General features: G+C 36.5%; 1 long non-coding RNA gene across 2 annotated transcripts in view; it reads right to left on the bottom strand.

Moving 5' to 3' along the window:
• The window catches only part of LOC123570899 (uncharacterized), a 454,883-nt gene extending 435,166 nt beyond the window's left edge, over positions 1 to 19,717 (bottom strand). For both annotated transcript variants that reach the window (XR_006695113.3, XR_012429936.1), the window contains exons 1-2: positions 19,449 to 19,717; positions 14,407 to 14,473 (exon numbers count right to left, since the gene is read on the bottom strand). This is a non-coding gene — a long non-coding RNA (uncharacterized lncRNA). The remainder of the gene's footprint in view (positions 1 to 14,406; positions 14,474 to 19,448) is intronic.
• Between the last annotated feature and the right edge of the window lie 364 nt (positions 19,718 to 20,081).

The following is a 20,081-nucleotide window of genomic DNA, read 5'->3' as shown; positions in this document are numbered from 1 at the left end:
ATCATATTATCTGCTATGACAAGCAAATTTCAGATAGTCACTGTCTGCTTAATTTATTACGGTAAAAGATGATTTTTTCATGTTCTGAAATTGAACTTTTGGCTATTTTATGTGAACCTTTCGCAAATATGTCAGAATAAAACTATATCAAGAAGAAATAAAATTATATTTTTCTACCTTAACTTCAGGTTGGGACCAACCTTAGGTGGTTAGTTTGATTTTCACAGGAATGGTCTCAGAAAAATGTAGAAAAGGTCTTACTGGTTTTTGTGGGGGGACGGAGGGGGAGCCAAGATGGCTGATGATGCGGACAGGAAGAGCTTCTCCCACTGAGAGACCAGAGCATACTTCCAAAACAGATGTTCACAGATAAGGCATTGAGAGTGGATAGAGGGAGGACACAGACCCTGTTCTGAAAGACAAGGAAGCTGGGAACCCTGCACATGGTTGCCAAGCATCAAGACTTATTCCTGGTCCCAACCAACTCTTGGGGAAGGGGTAAGTAAAATAGGCATGAATTGGCACACTTTCACAATGGACTTACAGAATCATAGCTGCAGGAGACCCCAGAATCCCCAGGTACATTTGAGCTGACAGGGAGAACTGCATAAAAAGCTGGCAGAGACAGTACACCAGCTTGCACAGAGTCTAAAGGGTTTGATGCAGTAAGGGCTGCAGTGGAGCACAGCCATGGGCAACTATTGCCTAAGGTTCAGATACCCACTTAAGTGACCATCTCCCAAGGTTCAGATACTCCTCTAGGTAACTTTAGCATTTGTTGGCTGCCACACCCAGACAGAGCAGGAATATCTTGCCCATGGGACAGCACCTGAATTACGTGAGTGAGTCCCTGTCTGCTGGCCTATCCCAAGGTCCCTGCCTGCCTGCACCCACTTGCAGTGTGGCCTCTGCTGCACAGCACAGGAACTGGTCAGCAGCCACCACCATGTCTCTTTTGCCACAGACCCAAAATAGCAGCTGGAGAGCTATTGCAGTCAGGCTTCTGCCAGTGTGCACCTGCCCAGACCCATCCTCTACCAGAGTTCACTTGCCTAGAGCCTCCCCTTACTGCTTCATTGGCACATGCACATGTGTGGGACTGTCCACTGCCCTGCTGCTGCCCTGCCAACGTGTTAATGCTGGCAGCCCCTATCAGAGTATTGTTGCAAGCAGACCAAAAACACCATGGCCCCTCCAGGGCAGCAGATGCTTAACCTCAAATGTCCACAGGAAAAAGCCATGGGCCTGGTCCCATGCCTTCAGAGTTAGAGAATACAGCCCAGGAGTGCTGAGCTGAACCTTGAACTCCTGAAATCATCCAGAAAGAAACCCAATTGTCTAAGCCCATCTAATGTCACAGTAAAACCTTCAAGGGCATCAAAGAGGATAAAAGCAAACAAACAAACAAAAAGTATAGAAGCTTCAAACATTAAAGAAACATCAGCCCACACAGATGAGAAAGAACCAGTGTAAGAACTCTGGAAATTATCAAAGCCAGAGTGTCTTCTTACCTCCAAACAACTGCAATAGCTTTTTAGCAATGGTTCATAAGCTGACTGAAATGACCAAAATAACAGACACACAATTAAGAATCTCAATGGCAATGACGATCATCAGGATTCAGGAGAAAGTTGAAACTTAATCCAAGGAATGTAAGGGATCCAGTCAAACGATTCAAGAGCTGAACAATAAAAAAGTCATTTTAAGAAAAAACTAAACTGATCCATTAGAGCCGAAAAACTCACTACAATAATTTCATAATACAATCAGAAGTATATCAGAATATACCAAGTGGAAAAAAGAATCTCAGAGCTTGAAGATGACTTTTTCAAATCAAATTAGTCAAAGAAATAAGGGAAAAAAAGATTTAAAAAAAAACCTTCAAGAAATATTAGATTATGTAAGGAGAGGAAACCTATAATGCACTGGTATCCCAGAAACAGAGTGAGAGAAGGGAAATAGCTTGAAAAATATATTTCAGGATACTGTCCACATCAATATCCCCAAACTTGCTAGAGGGGTCAACCTGCAAATTAGGAAAATTCAAAGAATAACTGTAAGTTACTGTACAAGATGATCATACCCAAGGCATACAGGCATCAAATTCCCCAAAGCTAATGTTAAGGAAAAAAATATTAAAGGCAGCTAGAGAGAAGGGGCAAGCCATGTACAAAGGGAGCTACATTTGACTAACCTAATACATTTAGCAGAAACCTTACAAGTCAGAATAGACAGAGGCCCATATTCAGCATCCTAAAATAAAAATTAAAAAAAAATCAAACAAAGAATTCCATATCAAGTCAAACTGAGCTTCATAAGTGAAAAAAAATTATTCTCATTAGGCAAAAAAAAGTTAAGTGAATTAATTACCACAGCCTTCAAAGATGTCTTTAAAGGAGTGATAAATGAGGAAACAAAAGACTGTTACCTGCCATGACACAAAAAAACTTGCATACATAGCCCACTGACACTATAAAGTAACTATTCAATCAATTTTACTTAACAAGCAGCTAACAACATGATAAAAGGATCAATTCCTCACATATCAATATTAACCTTGAACTTAAACAGGCTAAAAGCCACACAGAGTGACAAGTTAGATAAAGAGCAAGACCCAACGGTTTGCTGTCTTCAAGAGACACATCTCACATGCAATGACACCCATAGGCTCAAAGTAAGTGGATGGAGAAAGATCTATCAAGCAAATGGAAAACAAAACACAGCAGAGGTTACTCTTCTTATTTCAGGCAAAACAGACTTTAAAGCAACAATATTCAAAAAGGACAAAGAAGACCATTACATAATGATAAAGACTTAAATTCAAAAAGAAGTCTTAACTATCTTAAATATATATGCACCCAACACTGCAGCACCCAAAGAATCACTTAAAAAAGTTCTTAGAGACCTATGAAAAGACTCAGACAATCACGCAATAATAGTGAGAGACTTCAACACCCCATTGACAATGTTCAGCAGATCATCGAGGCAGAAAACTAACAAAGATATTTGGGATCCAAACTTGACACTTGACAAAATTTACCTAACAGAGATCTATAGAAAGTTCTACTCTGTAACTAGAGAATATACATTTATCTCATCTTCACATGGCACATAATCTAGAATTGATCCCACATTTAACCATAAAGCAATTCTCAACAAATTTAAAAAAAACCCAAAAGTATAAAGTATATCAAGAACACACTCAGAGAACAGTGCAAAAAAATACAAATCAATACCAAAAGACAATCTCAAAGCCATACAAATGCATGAAATTAAACAACCTGATTTTGAGTGACTTTTGATGAAGCAATGAAATTAAGGCAGAAATCAAGAAATTCTTTGAAAATAATGAGAACAAAGATAAAACATAACAAAATATCTGCGACACAGCTAAGGCAGTGTTAAGAGGGAAGTTTATAGCGCTAACCATTAATATCAAAAAATTGGAAGAACTAAAATTAACAACCTAATATCATGCACATGGAAGCTAGAAATATCAGAGCAAATCAAAACCAAACCTAGGAGAAGAGAAGAAATAACCAAAATCAGAGCTGAACTGAACAAAATTGAGACACAAAAACCCATACAAAATATCAATTAAGCCAAAAGTTTGTTGTTTGAAAGAATAAATAAGATTGACAGACCACAGGCTAGAGTAATAAAGAAAAAAATAAGATCCAATAAGCACAAGCAGAAATGGCAAAGATGATATTACCACAATCCCCACAGAAATAAAAACACTCACAGAAACCATTATGAAACACCTCTGTGCAAGCAAACTAGAAAACCTAGAAAAAAATGAATGAATCCAGAAACATAAAACTGCTCCCAAGATTGAATCAGGAAGAAATTATATCCCTGAACAGGCCAATAACAAGCTCTAAAATGAAATCAATAATATAAAAACATATCAACCAGTAAAAGACCAGGACCAGATGGATTTACAACCAAATTCTACCAGAAGTATAAAGGGAGAGCTGGTTCCAATACTATTGAGACTATTTCAAAAAATTGAGATCTCATTCTGTGTAGCCAGCATTATTCTGATATGAAAATGTGGCAGAGACACAATGAAAAAGGAAAAAGAAGGCCGGGCGCGGTGGCTCAAGCCTGTAATCCCAGCACTTTGGGAGGCCGAGACGGGCGGATCATGAGGTCAGGAGATCGAGACCATCCTGGCTAACACGGTGAAACCCCGTCTCTACTAAAAATACAAGAAAATTAGCCGGGCGAGGTGGCGGGCGCCTGTAGTCCCAGCTACTCGGGAGGCTGAGGCAGGAGAATGGCGTGAACCCGGGGGAGCGGAGCTTGCAGTGAGCCAAGATCGCGCCACTGCACTCCAGCCTGGGGCACAGAGCAAGACTCCGCGTCAAAAAAAAAAAAAAAAAAAAAAAAAAAAGAAAAAGGAAAAAGGAAAACTTCAGACCAGTATTCTTAATGAATTTAGATGCAAAAAATTCTCAAAAAAAATACTAGCAAATATGAATTCATCAGCATATCGTAAAGTTAATCTACCACAATCAAGTGCTTTATCCCTGGGGTGTAAGGATGGTTCAACATACACATATCAATACAGGTGATTCATCACACAAATAGAACTAAAAATGAAAACTACATGATCATCTCAATAGATGCAGAAAAGGCTTTCAACAAAATTCAACATACCTGTATGTTAAAAACCCTCCTCAAACTAGACATTGAAGGAATATACCTCAAAATAACAAAAGCCATAAATGTAAAATGCACAACCACCTACTGTATGGGCAAAGGCTGGAAGCATTCCACTTGAGGACCATTAAAATACAAGGATACCAACTCTCACCACTTCTATGCAACATAGTGTTGGATATCCTAGCCAGAGCGAACGCATAAGAGAAATAAATAAAAGACATCCAAATAGAAAGAGAGGAAGTACAATTATCTGTTTACAGATGATATGATTCTATACCTAGAAAGCCCCATAGTCTCTGTGCAAAGGCTCCTAGGACTGATAAACAACTTCTGTAAAGTTTCAGGATACTGAATGAATGTAGAAAAATTATTAGCATTTCTATACACCAAGAATGTCCAAGTTGATAACCAAATCAAGAACTAAACTTCATTCACAATAGCCACAAAAAGAACAAAATACCTAGGAAGAGAGCTAATCAGGGAGGTGAAAGATCTCTTCAATGAGAATTACAAAACACTGCTGAAAGAAATCAGAGATGACACAAACAAATGGAAAGGCAGTTCCTGCTTATGAATAGGAAGAATCAATATTCATAAAATTATCATATTGCCAAAAGCAATTTACAGATTAAGCAGAATTCTTATCAAACTACCAATGTCACTTTCCACAGTACTATAAAATGCTATTCTAAAATTCATATGGAACCAAAAAGGGGCCCACCTAACTAATGAAATCCTAAGCAAAAGAAACAAAGCTGAAGGCATCATACTACCCAACTTCACAGTACACTACAAGTCTACAGTAACCAAAACAACATGGTTCTAGTGTGCAAATAGACACACATAGACCAATGGAACAGGTTAGCAAACGCAGAAATAAAGCTGCACACCCACAACCATCTGGTCTTCGGCAATGTTAACAAGGGCAAACAATGGGGAAAGGACTCTCTACTTAATAAACAATGCTGGAATAACTGGCCAGCCATATGCAGAAGATTGAAACTGGACTCCTTCCTTTCACTATACACAAAAATCAACTCAAGTTTGATTAAATACTTAAACATACAACCTAAAACTTTAAAAAAAACCCTAGAAGAAAACCTAGGGAATACAATCCTCAACATAGGCATTGACAAAAATTTCATGATAAAGACTCCAAAGGCAAAGATTTCATAATAAAAACTCTAAAAGTAATTGGAAACGTAACTGACAAGTGGGACTGAACTAAACTAAATATTTTCTGCACAGTCAAACAAACTATCAACAGAATAAATGGACAACATAAAGAGTAGAAGAGAATATTTGCCAACTTCATTCAACAAAGGTCTAATATCCAGAATCTATAAAGAACTGAAACAAGTAAACAAGCAAAAAAGCAAACAACCCCTTTAAAAAATGGGCAAAGTACATGAACAGACATTTCTTAAAATAAGATATACATGCGGCCAATGAGCACGTGAAAAAAAATGCTCAACATGACTAATTATTAGAGAAATGCAAATCAAAACCACAGTGAAATACCTTCTCACACCAGTCAGAATAGCTATTGTCAAAAATTTTAAAAATAACAGATGCTAGCAATATTGATGAGAAAAGGAAATGCTTATACACTGTTGTTGGGAACATAAATTAGTTCAACTACTGTGGAAATTAGTTTGGTGATTTCTCAAATAACTTAAAACAGAACTACCATTCGACCCAGCAATCCCATTACTGAGTATATTCCCCAAGGAATATGCATCATTTCACTACAAAGGCACATGCATACATATGCTCATTCCAGCACTTCTCACAATAGCAAAGACATGGGATCAACCTAGGTGCCCATCAACAGTGGATTGGATGAAGAAATTGTGGCACATATATACCATAGAATACTACACAGCCATAAAGAATATAAAATCATATTCTTGTGGCCAAAAAGTATATTTTAAAAAGCTGAACATCACTGATCATTAGTGATGATTAATTTTGATGATTAAGTTCAGGGGTACATGTGTAGGTTTGTTATATATAAACTCATGACCTTTGCCCATTTTTAATAGGGTTGTTTGTTTTTATGCTTGTTGACTTGTTTCAGTTCCTTGTAGATTTTGGATATTAGATCTTTGTTGAATAAAATTTGAAAACATTTTCTCCCACTCTGTAGGCTGTCCATTTACTTTGTTGATAGTTTCGTTAGTTTTAAAATTCAAATCTAAACCACAATGAGATACCATCTCATACTAGTCAGAATAGCTATTATTATAAGTCAAAATATAACAGATTGTGGCAAGGTTGTAGAGAAAAGGAACACTCACACACTGTGGGTGAGAGTGTAAATTAGTTCAACCATTGGGGAAGTCAGTATGGCAATTCCTCAAAGATCTAAAGACAGAAATACTACTTGCCCCCTCACAACAATTCCATTACTAAGTATACACCCAAAGGAATATAAATAATTCTATCGTAAAGACCCAAGCATGTGTATGCTCATTGCAGCACTACGCATAATAGCAAAGACATGGAATTACCTAAATGCCCATTAATGGTAAACCGGATAACGAAAATGTGGTGCATGTACATCATGGAATACTGTGCAGCCACAGAAAAGAATGAGAACATGTTCTTTGCAGGAACATGGATGGAGCTAGAGGACATTATCCTTAGCAAACTAACACAGAAAAAGAAAACTAAATACCTCCTATTCTCACATATAAGTGGGAACTAAACCATAAGAACACGTGGACACACAGAGGGGAACAACACACACTGGGCCCTATTAGAGAGTGGATGGTGGGAGGAGGGAAAGAGTCAGGAAAAATAACTAATGGGTGCTAGGCTTAATACCTGGGTGATAAAATAATCTATACAACAAACTCCCATGACACAAGTTTATCTGTAACAAACCTGCACATTTAAGCCTGAACTTAAATAAAAGTTAAAAAAAGAAAAAAAAGTCATGTCTTTTGCAGTAACTTTGATGGAGCTGGAGGCCATTATCCTAAGCAAATTAACACAGGAACAGAAAACCAAACACTGTGTGATATGCTTTGGCTGTGTCCTCACCCAAGCCTCATCTTGAATTTTAGCTCCCATAATCTCCACGTGTCATGGGACAGACCCAGTTAGAGGTAACTGGATCATGGGGGCAGGTTTTTCCCATGCTGTTCTCATGATAGTGAATAAGTCTCATGAGATCTGATGGTTTTATAAAGGGGAGTTCCCCTGCACATGCTCTCTTGCATGCCACCATGTAAGATGTGCCTTTGCTCCTCCTTTACCTTCTGCCATGATTGCGAGGCCTCCCTAGCCATGTGGAACTGAGTCCAATAAACCTCTTTTTCTTTATAAATTACCTAGTCTCAGGTATTTCTTCATAGCAGTATGAAAATGGACTAATATACCATGTGTTCTCACTCATAAGTGTGAGCTAAACATTGAGTACACATGAACACAAAGAGGAGAATAATAGACATTGGGGGTTACTTGAAGGTAGAGTATGGAAGGTAAATGTGGGTCAAAAAGCTATCTATTGGGTGCAATTCTTACTACCTAGGTGATGAAATCTCTTGCACACCAAACCCAAGGGACCCACAATTTATCCATGTTACAAACCTGCACAAGTATCCCCTGAAACTAAAGTAAATTTGGAAGAGAAAAAAAAAAATGAAAAGGTCATACTTTATTTTTGAGGATTTCTCTAACAAAACTTATCTGATGTACCTCAGACAGGGAACATCACATGCAATATCATGTAATCCAAAAGAGCCCTTCTTTTCGGGTCTAATTAAATTTAACATGGAAACAATCAATTATAAAAGTGCATGCTGGCCAGAGCCTCTGAATCACTCTTAAGATAAAGACATAAGTGATTCGGTACAAAATCCCCAGGGAGGTTGGACATAGTAGGACAGGACTAGGACCGAGGTCCCTGCCTCTCAGTGAGCTTTCCTTTTTATCATGTCACAGAAAAATGATATTCCTTTTGAGCATGTTATACACCTGTTATTAAATGTCATGCTGGATATTTAATAACTGAATAATTCTTACTCATTTTTTACACCTTTTGTGTGCTATAATACCTTGGAGCCAAGAGGTTACCAACTAGCCTATGAATAATTTTAAATTTAAAATTTTGATGTAATTTTGTTATCACAAAGAGATTATTTACCTCCAAGAAAAAAATTTGCAGAGATTCTAAAGTAACTGACTGCCAAAAGTGAGCCAAAATTTGGACCCATAACCACAGAAGTCATTCAACAAATAGTTTTGAGTGTAATAGTAAATTCTATCATTTATGGTTATAAATAACTGTGATGATAATATTCATTTAGAGATGATTGTGTCTTAGAATCTAATAACCTTGAAGGAATCACATGTGCCAGTCCTTTTCCACTAAGCTTTAATAGATCAATGTTGTACTCTAAAATAAATGTGTTGGTTGGAATGATGATAAACATAGTTCTCTTAAACTAATGGGCAGTAACTATGGCATTTTGCTTTGAAATACCTGCCATCTGGAGTTCAGTACATTTTGTGTTACGGCACATCGTTTTCTTATTTCTGGTATAACAATTCCTAGTGTTTCAAGAGGGCTGAAAGGACTTATGATTACACCTATATGTTCTAGCATTTTAAAGAATAATTTTAAAATTTTCTACTGCATGCATTTTAGTGTTTTTTCCTATATTATAATAGTTTGCACTTATATAGCTATTATAAGCCAGACCAATGTGACAGACTGGTCAGTGTTTCATAATAGAACATATCTTTTATTTTTATTATTATTTTTTTTGAGACAGGGTCTCACTGTGTCACCCAGGCTGCAGTGCACTGGCATGATCTCGGCTCACTGCAACCTACACCTTTCAGGTCCAAGCGATCCTCCCATCTCATCCTCCTGAGTAGGTGGGACCACAGGCATAAGCCACCACACCCAGGTAATTTTTGTATTTTTAGTAGAGACGGGGTTTCATCATTTTGCCCAGGCTGGTCTCAGACTCCTAACATCAAGTGATCCACCCACCTCGGCCTCCCAAAGTGCCGGGATTACAGGCGTGAGTGACCACGCTTGGCCCATAAGAAGAAAATACCAAAATGAACAGAAAATTTACATGCTCGAAATAAAAAGAAAACTGTGATTATCATTCCACATGATCTAATTTAAGAAATTATATTTATATATGTATACATGAAAGTATAAAAATAACTTTTAGGTCATTATGAATACGTCAAAAGGAATTTGACTGCCAATTTTTACCTGACATATGTCTATTTCTTTATTGCTAAAATGAAAAATATCTTATTTTTTTGCAAAAGTTTTACTGACATAGTGTATTTCATGTATGTTTGATATACTGGCAGAGACTTACAAGCTGCTGGTGTTGTCTGATGATTTGTACAAAACTGCCACTGATGTCAACAATGCAGCAAGAAATGCTACATATTCTTCTATAGAATATGAGCCACAGAAGGACAAGTTTGTACACTGTATTACTTCATATTTATTACCCCTTTAAGCACAATAGGTCACAATGTGGACAAAACACTTGGCTGGAATTGGATGCATTAGAACAGTTGAGAGGAAACTATATTAGTCAGTTCTCCACTAGCCAATTTTACCAGGTAAAAAACCTAAGACACTGGGTTTTGTTTGTGAGTGTGTAAGTGTATTATTGCATATCTTAAATATGGTTTATCATTGAAATTCAATTGATAATTCTGAAGTTGCATGATTGTGTGAAGTGTGAAACACTGATTTAATAATTAGAAAAGCACATACACATATTTTATAATTTATAAAAGATGTCATGTCATTTAAAATATTAAAATGCAAAAAAAACTATAGAATATTGGTAAGGCATACCTAGAAAGGCAGTTAATTTTTAAAAATACCAACACATAAACAAAAGCCTACAAGATGATTTTTTGGTCCCTGATCATCGTGGTCTGAAACAGTTAACTCAACTTTCTCCAGCATAGTGTCAAATAAACCAAGATTCTGCACTTGCTCTCTGTGTGAGCTGGTTTGCTTTCACATTAAAAGAAATTCCTGTTCCAGTATTACAGACTTCACCCTTCATACTATCAAGCTGGTTCAAAATCATGTGTTATGTTCACAAAGGAAGGCTCTGTGTAAGCGTATCTCCATACTTGGAAAACAATTCAAAGTGCACACTTTAGTGATGGGGGTTCAGTAATACTATTTCTATATGTGATGGGCAGTATATATAACTTGATTAGTATATGACATATAACCTTCACTGTCTTCAGTTTTACTGTTTTTATTTTTATTATTAATATTTGTTACTTATTTATTTATTTTGAGACAGAGTCTCACTCTGTCACCCAGGCTGGAGTGCAGTGGTGCGATCTTGGCTCACTGCATCCTCTGCCTCCCAGGTTCAAGCGATTCTTCTGCCTCAGCCTCCCAAGTAGCTGGGATGACAGGAGCATGCCACCACACCCAGCTAATTTTTTTGTATTTTTAGTAGAGATGAGGTTTCACCATGTTGGCCAGGATGGTCTTGATCTCTTGACTTCGTGATCTGCCCGCCTCGGCCTCCCAAAGTGCTGGGATTACAGGAGTGAGCCACCACTCCCGGCCTACTGTTTTTATTTTATATACTAGAACATAAGCTCTGTGCTATCCAAAATGAGGCATCCAATAGAGAAGAAAGAATTGCATTTACTAGATCTATAATGCAACTCACAGTATAGTTCCACAATTGAGTCTATTAAGAGAGGAAAATGGGTCTGATTTTTGTAAAGTTTTAACGAATTATTATCCAAAGACAGAAATCTGGGTCTTATTGTGTAAGCACTATGTCAGTTACCACTGAGTTGGAAAAGCACTACGAGGCCTTTTTAACCATCACAGGAATAAGACATGTTTATAGTTCCTGAAATGCCTTTTTTTTTTCTAAGAAGAGCCAATCTTTTTATATCAGAAGCAGGTTACAGAAATTTGTTCCTGAAATGCCTTTTTTTTTTTTCTAAGAAGAGCCAATCTTTTTATATCAGAAGCAGGTTACAGACATTTAAAATTGCCCACTTTTCCTAGTTTTAAAATGTCCACTATGTGCCTGAGTGACCAGTCTTCATAAACATCTATTTGTATGTACTATATCAATAGTCATAACGCACTATAACAAAAATGTATGTCTGTAACTAAACTGAAAATCAGTTTTAGCTGAACCACAGAAATCAGGTAAGGAAAGGAGTTGTGCAAGTAAAAGCCAAAATCAAATTCTGCAAGTTCACCAATCTTTATTTTTCTTGGCCAACCTGTTAAAAAGTAGTATTGCTCTATAGTGAATATCAGAATATAGCTGGAAATGACCAATAAATAAAGGATCTATTGGTCTTTTCACACAGTGATGTTTTAAAACTTGGTTTGCAAGAATAGCAACAAATTTATTGAGACCTTTCAGACAATATATAGTAATTTTATTTGAAAGGATAGGTAAGAAGCTTGACAGTGAGCAAATGTCTTACCAAATAAATAGAATAGTCTAAAAGACATATTCTTCTTTATTTGGGGGGGAGGGGGACATTTATTTAGATAAACCACATTCACATAATTTACTTTCTACTTATATTTAACAAATCGGATTCTATTCAGCTTCAAATTTTTGTATGCCTTCCTATTGAAATTCAGCCCTTCATACATTTCGACCTTTTCAAGAAAGCCAGCTACATAGTAAATTGTGGTGCATTAAAAGAGTAAACACATTCAATACTTGTTATTCAATGGGTTTGGATTTAGAAAGCTATTGTCAATAGGTTAATCCTTTTGTACAGACAGTCTCTTTGGCTAAATGGCATCTTAAACAAATAAAGGTTTTACCAAAATGCTAATTTCTCAGTATTTCTGTCAACTGTCAAAGAATAAATCTCAGGAGAGGTCTTAAAATTGTCTAATTCTAGTTTATATTCATTTTTCTATCAGCAGAATTTCAAAAAGAACTTTATTGTACATAAGTCTAGTCAGAAGTTATTTGTAACTCAGCTCAAAAAATCATTACAACTTTTGACTTCTACTCACTCATCTACTATTTTGCAATTGTGTTTAATCAATAAAAGGGCTACCTACTTTGGATGCATGTTCAGAGATTACCAAAGTAAAAGAGAATCACAATTATGTTATTAATTTAAATCTCACACTTTTGCTGTGCTACATGTAACTATCAAATAAACAAATGTGGACATAGGTAAGGAGAGACTTTACTCAAAAACACTTTTGCAGTAGGAAAAGGAGGATTGTAATAATAAAGGAAAATGCTCTGACCATAAGATCTGTAAGTTTCTCAAAGGTCAGACAGAAAAGGATATTTAAAGAGGAGAAAAAGAGGCTAGAAAGGAGTGAGATTCAATAGTTGTTCAGGGAATATCTCTCTATGTGGCCAGATAATTTTTAGGAGGGGTACTTAAGGAGAGGTGTGATGGTTGATTTTATGTATTAACTTGTCTGTGTCAACCATAAGTAATGAGATTCAGAAAATATTATTAAGTATAGAGCTTACTTGAACCTGAAGCTTGAGGATGGTCAACCAGGAGCATAAATTAAAGAAGCTGTCCTGAATATATAATCTTAAGTAGTAGCAGTTATGACTGGGTTTTCAAGAAAAAAAGAAGAGGCAGTTACTAAGTTCTTTACCAAGAATTTATAATGAAATAACATAAGGTGTTGATTGGTCATACATTGTTCTTTGCATCACAAATTCCAGGAACATGAAGATAATGGATGAGGCAATAAGACAGGAACAAAAACACCTGCAAACAATTGTCCCAGGGAATGGGGAAGCAGAGGTGGGCATGACTGAAGTCCCATACTCATGTCTTCCTGGGCCTGATAAATTTTGCATACCTTACATAGCTGACACTGCCCTGAGCTATTTTTCTTTTCTCATTCCCCCCTTTTCATAAATATCTTTTGAAGAAAGCATCATAGATAAACTCAAATGCTTTTGGCTCTTTTTATGTTGAGAATCTTAGTCCCACATTGCTAGTAAGGCTCATTCCCAGATGGCTCTATCTCACATGGTTGGTGGGAGAGGATATGTCTCACTGAGGAATTCTAAGAGCATCAAAATCCAATTTGGGATGGCCTCATAGGTTCACCAAAATAAGAACAGTCAAGTCACTGATTTACATAGCTGCTGTCACTTGTTGAATCATCTTTAGTCTTTAGAATATCATGTGTTTAGTTTTCTTAAAAGAAGTCAAACAACAGGAAATACATAGCAGAATTATAACACACATAAGGATTATAATTTTAAAAATTGTGTACCAGAACAACAACAACAAAACAACTGTTCTATTGAGGACTCAACTAAAAACATAATAAAAAAAAATTAACACCCAGTTTTTCTTTACAGTCTTGTAGCCAGGAAATACTTCAGAATTTAGTCTGAGTTATAGGAAAATAATAAAAACTCAAAAATAATAGTCAGGGCTGGAATCTAATAACAAGTGTGCTATAGTTTTCTTCTGAATCATATTTTTTCTCTCTCCAATTTTCCATTTCCACCAAAGATAAATAGTAGTAGGACCAATTTAATTGCAAAATAAGTTTTAGTATTATACTTGGTCTGATTATTGCATAAATATTCACAAGAATAGGACTGGTCATGCAGGCTCTTTTAGGTTGGCGTTCCTGGAAATTTTTCATTAGAAGACTCATATTAGACTTTTAAAATTATCTCAAGGCTAAGAAGCAAAGGCAAAGAGTCACCATAAAATGGTACTTACAACACCTGTACAAATTGAGTGAATTTCTCTCTTCTTGTAGTCCCCAAATATCTTGAGTTTCCTGAGCCTGTCAGAAAGTGATATTCATTATTTACTACAAGATCTGGAACCTTGTAAGGAAACTGTGTAAACTAGGTTCCAGGCCATTCTTTCCATGTGGCTTTAATTTCTCAAAACATACTTGTTATATCTGAAAATAATACTATTCCAGACAAAACATTGGTAAAATCACCAATGTCTCCAATGTATTCTGTTAGAAAAGAAAGCATCTTTTTATTGAAATTATGAAATAAACTATATTGCCATAAAATAAGAATGCTCATGAATAGTTTTCAAATTTTGAAGAAACCACATAGAAGGAAGGGTAACTGTTTCAGTTTTGTTCACAAAATTATACTATACCCAATTTCTGTAAGCTATAAATGGCTTAAAAAAACCTGTTTTCTTAACTCTGAAAAGCAAAATTTAAAAAGAATCAACAATGGTTCAAACAAAAATGCCATAAAAATAATTTTAGTTCTCTATCTGCTTAGTCCCATGTAAGTAATTACTTTTCTGCTTAACATTGGGTTCACCTCAGGAATGAAAAACCAGATACTGCATGTTCTCACATATAAGTGGGAGCTGATTTATGAGAATACATGGATACATGGGAGAAAACAACACACACTGGGCAGCTGTGAGGAGGAGTGTGAGGAAAGGGAGAACATCAGGAAGAACAGGTAATGGATGCTGGGCTTAATACTTGGGTGATGGAATGATCTGTACACTAAACCAACATAGCACATGTTTACCTATGTAACAAACTTGCACATCCTGCACATGTACCCCTGAACTTAAAACAAAAATTGGAACAAAAATGTTGGGTTGACAATCTTCATGAATACATCAGTTTTTGTTAGAGTTCTGGAAGTTTTTACTTAGTCCAACGGTATTATCTCTAAAGTTATCAGAAACCTGTACTCAAGAGTACTTGTCAGGATCCTCTTCCATGAATTTCCTTTCAGAAGAAACCAATTTTAGGCAGCAGTTGATCATAAACCACTTTTCTTTTTTTTTTTTTTTTTTTTTGAGACGGAGTCTCGCTGTGTCTCCCAGGCTGGAATGCAGTGGCGTGATCTCGGCTCACTGCAAGCTCCGCCTCCCGGGTTCACGCCATTCTCCCGCCTCAGCCTCCCAAGTAGCTGAGACTACAGGCGCCCGCCACCACGCCCGGCTAGTTTTTTGTATTTTTAGTAGAGACGGGGTTTCACCATGTTAGCCAGGATAGTCTCGATCTCCTGACCTCGTGATCCACCCGCCTCGGCCTCCCAAAGTGCTGGGATTACAGGCTTGAGCCACCGCGCCCGGCCCATAAACCACTTTTCGAGAAGAATCAAAGTAAAACAATAACTGTCCATGAATGACAAAAAGCGTTGAGTTGTCATGGTTTGTATTAGTCTGTTTTTATACTGCTATGAAGAAATACCCAAGACTGGGTAATTTATAAAGAAAAAAGATTTAATTGACTCACAGTTCCACATGGCTGGGGAGGCCTCACAATCATGGCTGAAGGTGAAGGAGGAGCAGAGGCAAATCTTACATGGTGGCAGGCAAGAGCATGTGCAGGAGAACTGCCCTTTATAAAACCATCAGATCTCCTGTGACTTACTCACTTTCATGAGAACAGCATGGGAAAGATCCACCACCATGATTCAATTATCTCCCACTGGGTCCCTCCCATGACATGGCTGGATTATGGGAGCTATAATTCAGGTAAGATTTGGGTGGACACACATCCCAACCATATCATAGTTAAATATGCAATTGACAAAAAATTCGCTATTTTTTGTGGTATACAACAGTTTAACATAATCATAATTTTGACTGATAATGTATTCCAAGATATAATTTTAGACATCTTTTACAATTTTGAAATATACATTAATAACACATTTATACAAATATAACTCTAAGAAACTTAAACACAATTTCTTATTTGACATTTCTTTCTGTATGAAAGAAGTTTAATATGTCTCTCTTGGATTTCCACAGTTTTTATTAATTATCTTCATCAGTTTGGGTCAGAAAGATAACTTCAGAATTTAAAATGTAATTTTAAGAATGTCAAACATTAAAAGTTTAAAAACCATGATATTAAAATAAACAAGGTTTAAAACACATAGTAAATTAGGATCACAGTGTTCCCAGACTGAAATGACGGTCGTGCTGCTTATTCTCGTTGCCAAATAACGAGACACAGATGAACTGGGAAAGAAGAGAGTTTGTTTCTGTAACCAGGTACAGGGAGAAGGCCAGGAAAATATCACCAGACCAGCTCAAAATTACAAAGTTGTACAGAGCTTATATACCTTTGGAGCCATATGTCTAAGTGTAAGTGTGCATTCATCTAAAGACATAAGTGATTAACTTCTAATCTATAACTAAGTTCTGAGTCCTGAAGACCTTCCTCTGGCACCTCAGTAAATTTACTTAATCTAGATGGGTCCAGATGCCAGGGATGATTACCCTTATCTTGTCTCCTGCTAAATCATGGAGGTTTGGGGAGTTCCTTTACATCCCCAATAAAATTTGTTTGTGGAAGTCTGGGGAGTTTCTTCAGAGCCCCAGTACTACTTGTTTAATCCTAAACGGGTCCTGTTAAGAATTTCTTCATTATTTGGTGGGCTTTTGTTACATTTCAGCGTTTGTATAAGGGCACTGGCTCTATCAGCTCCTAATATTTAACTTAATCATTCAATCAGTGCTGAAAGAATTGTCATGGAGGCCTGCCTGTTCAACTGTTAGTGAAACCTGGCCTGCCACAACACATCACTGTAAAATAATAGTCATTTATTTAGCCAATATAATAATTCAAATATTACTACTTCAAACAGCAAAAATTTTACTCTTTGATAGAGAGGAGACTCAGTTCCCAATCAAGAGACCTAATAATACAGCATGAAGTAAACTCTTTTTTTTTCTGTAGTTTACTCAAGAGGTAAACAAATCTTATACTATCTCTCATTAATACTACATAAAAAGGAAAAAAAAGAAAATTTACTTTTATATTACTGTATTACCAATACTAAAGCTAATTTTAATAAAACCTTAATACCAAATTCATCCAATCTCAGTCAACTTTGACCATGTAAGATAAGATTTCCATAAATGTTTTATAACCTCCTACAATTTTCTATTAAGGAACAGATCAATGTTCTGAGAAAATTGTTGTTCTGACACAGGGGCCCAGACTCTGGCCTTAAATTAATGTGTTTTTTATATTAATGCTTAATTGTTAGAAAAACCTTATAAATAATTTTCTTCTAATTTTAGCCAATTCAATCACAGGCAAAATTCCTTTCATGAGCTTAATTTTCCACAAACCTTATGTAACCGGCTTTAACCTCCAATTTTATCCTACACCTTTTTAAAACAAATTGTCATTCTATCATAGAATAAAAATGTACTTTCCTTTATCCCTTATCAATTTGACCACACAAAGTCTTTCTTCTGCCAAACACACAAAAATTACTCTCTCCTTTCATCTTATTTTACCAAAAATATATCTTACTTTCTTCACATACCTTGTATATTGAGTTGTATCTCATACATCTACTAGTCTTAATTACATATATAAATGTGAAAGGAAAATAAATCTTGAGGCCCCCCAAATCACTAAGCTAAAGAGAAAAGCCATGCTGGAAACAGCTTAGGACAAATCTGCCTCCCATGCTATTCAAAGTCACCCCTCTGTTCACTGAGATAAATGCATAACTGACTGCCTCATTTGGAGAGGCTAATCAGAAACTCAAAAGAATGTAACCGTCCCATCGACCTGTGAACTGGAAGCTCCCTCCTTGCTTCGAGTTGCCCCACCTTTCCAGACTGTGCCAAAGTACACCTTACACATACTGATTAATGACTCATATCTCCCTAAAATGTATAAAACCAAGCTGTGCCTGTTCCACTTTGGGCACATGTTGGCAGGACTCCCTAAGGCTGTGTCACAGGCACATGTCCTCAACCTTAGCGAAATAAACTTTCTAAGTTAACTGAGACCTGTCTCAGATTTTGGGGGTTCATATTAACTATAATTTTAACTATTATAAACCCTAATTTTCTGGGAAAAATCTAGGAAATAAGTAATTTGGAACTGTTTTATATAAGTATTTGTAGTTAAAAACCATTTTAAAATTTTTAGAAAAATTTTTTTTTGTTTATTAAGAAATATAAATGTTTCTCTTTTCTACACCATATGAGCAACTCAGACACTTGAATACATATTATTTAATTTAACATAATATGACTTTAATATTAAGTTACCGAATATGATTTTTAAACAATGGATAATTTATTTATAAACATTTATTCCATTTATATTTGTTTAGTTCATTCATTCTTAACAATTATACCTTAATTGTTCATTAAATTAAGCTAGTCTTCATCTCAAGTTTTTTTGATAATCATTTTAACAGTATGTGAATGTTATTAATAGGTAGTTACCATTTAAGCAAGAACTCTATAGGTAAATACATGGGTATTTTGCTGATCAGAATACATAACTGTTTTCATCAAACCAGCAATATTAAACAAGTCTTATTTATGAAAGATCACCCAAGTCATGTGAACTAAATGGCATTTCAGTTAGTTTCTGTTTTCCTAATAAAATATTTGATGTATGTGGTTTCTTTTTCTTCAAGCCAGTTAATTAGACTCATATAATTTGGTAGTTACATATAATATACACATGATTCATATAAACATATTGTGAAAGGAAAATAAACCTTGGGACCCCAAACTCACTAAGCCAAAGGGAAAAATCAAGCTGGGAAGTGGGTCACACAAACCTACCTCCCATTTTGGTTCCCAAATAAGATGGCTACAAAGATGAAACGTTACGTATTTCCCTCACATTTTGCTCACAAGGAAATTCTTTGTGGGCCTCAAGATCTTTACTATAAAGCATTTCTGTTAAAGTTCACCATGGCAATGTAAATTGATAGCTTATCTTTACAGGTGTAGGGACATAGGACAGGACTCAAGGTCATCCCTCCACCCACCTGAGACAAATGCATAGCTGTTTCCTCTGCCCTGTTATCTTCCTTATGTTGTATAAAAATGCAGATTCACGACCGGGCGCGGTGGCTCACGCTTGTAATCCCTGCACTTTGGGAGGCCGAGGCGGGCGGGTCATGAGGTCAGGAGATGGAGACCATCCTGGCTAACACGGTGAAAACCCGTCTCTACTAAAACTACAAAAAATTAGCCGGGCCCTGGGGGCGGGTGCTTGTAGTCCCAGCTACTCCGGAGGCTGACGCAGGAGAATGGCGTGAACCGGGGAGGCGGAGCTTGCAGTGAGCCGAAATCGCGCCACCTACCTCCAGCCTGGGCGATAGAGCTGGACTAGTCTCAAAAAAAAAAAAACAAAATGCAGATTCACTGAGCCAGACAAAGGCATGAATGCCTAATTTTTCTACCCCCCTCTAACATGAAAACTGTGTACTTTTCAATATCCCAAACTTTCCGCTTTAAATATAGAAACCCTCAAAATCATCTTTGTAGAAAGGCATAGACCTATCTCCTGGGCATGCGTCTTCAACTTTGGCAAATAAACCTAAAATGATTGAGACTTGTCTCAGTCATTTTTCTTGATTGACAATGTAGACATACAGACACACAGACAGAAGAAGATT

This window comes from Macaca fascicularis, chromosome X (genome assembly GCF_037993035.2).
Source record: "Macaca fascicularis isolate 582-1 chromosome X, T2T-MFA8v1.1".
NCBI lineage: Eukaryota > Metazoa > Chordata > Mammalia > Primates > Cercopithecidae > Macaca > Macaca fascicularis.
Note: the sequence above shows the minus strand (reverse complement) of the source record. Positions and strands in the feature narration are given on the sequence as shown.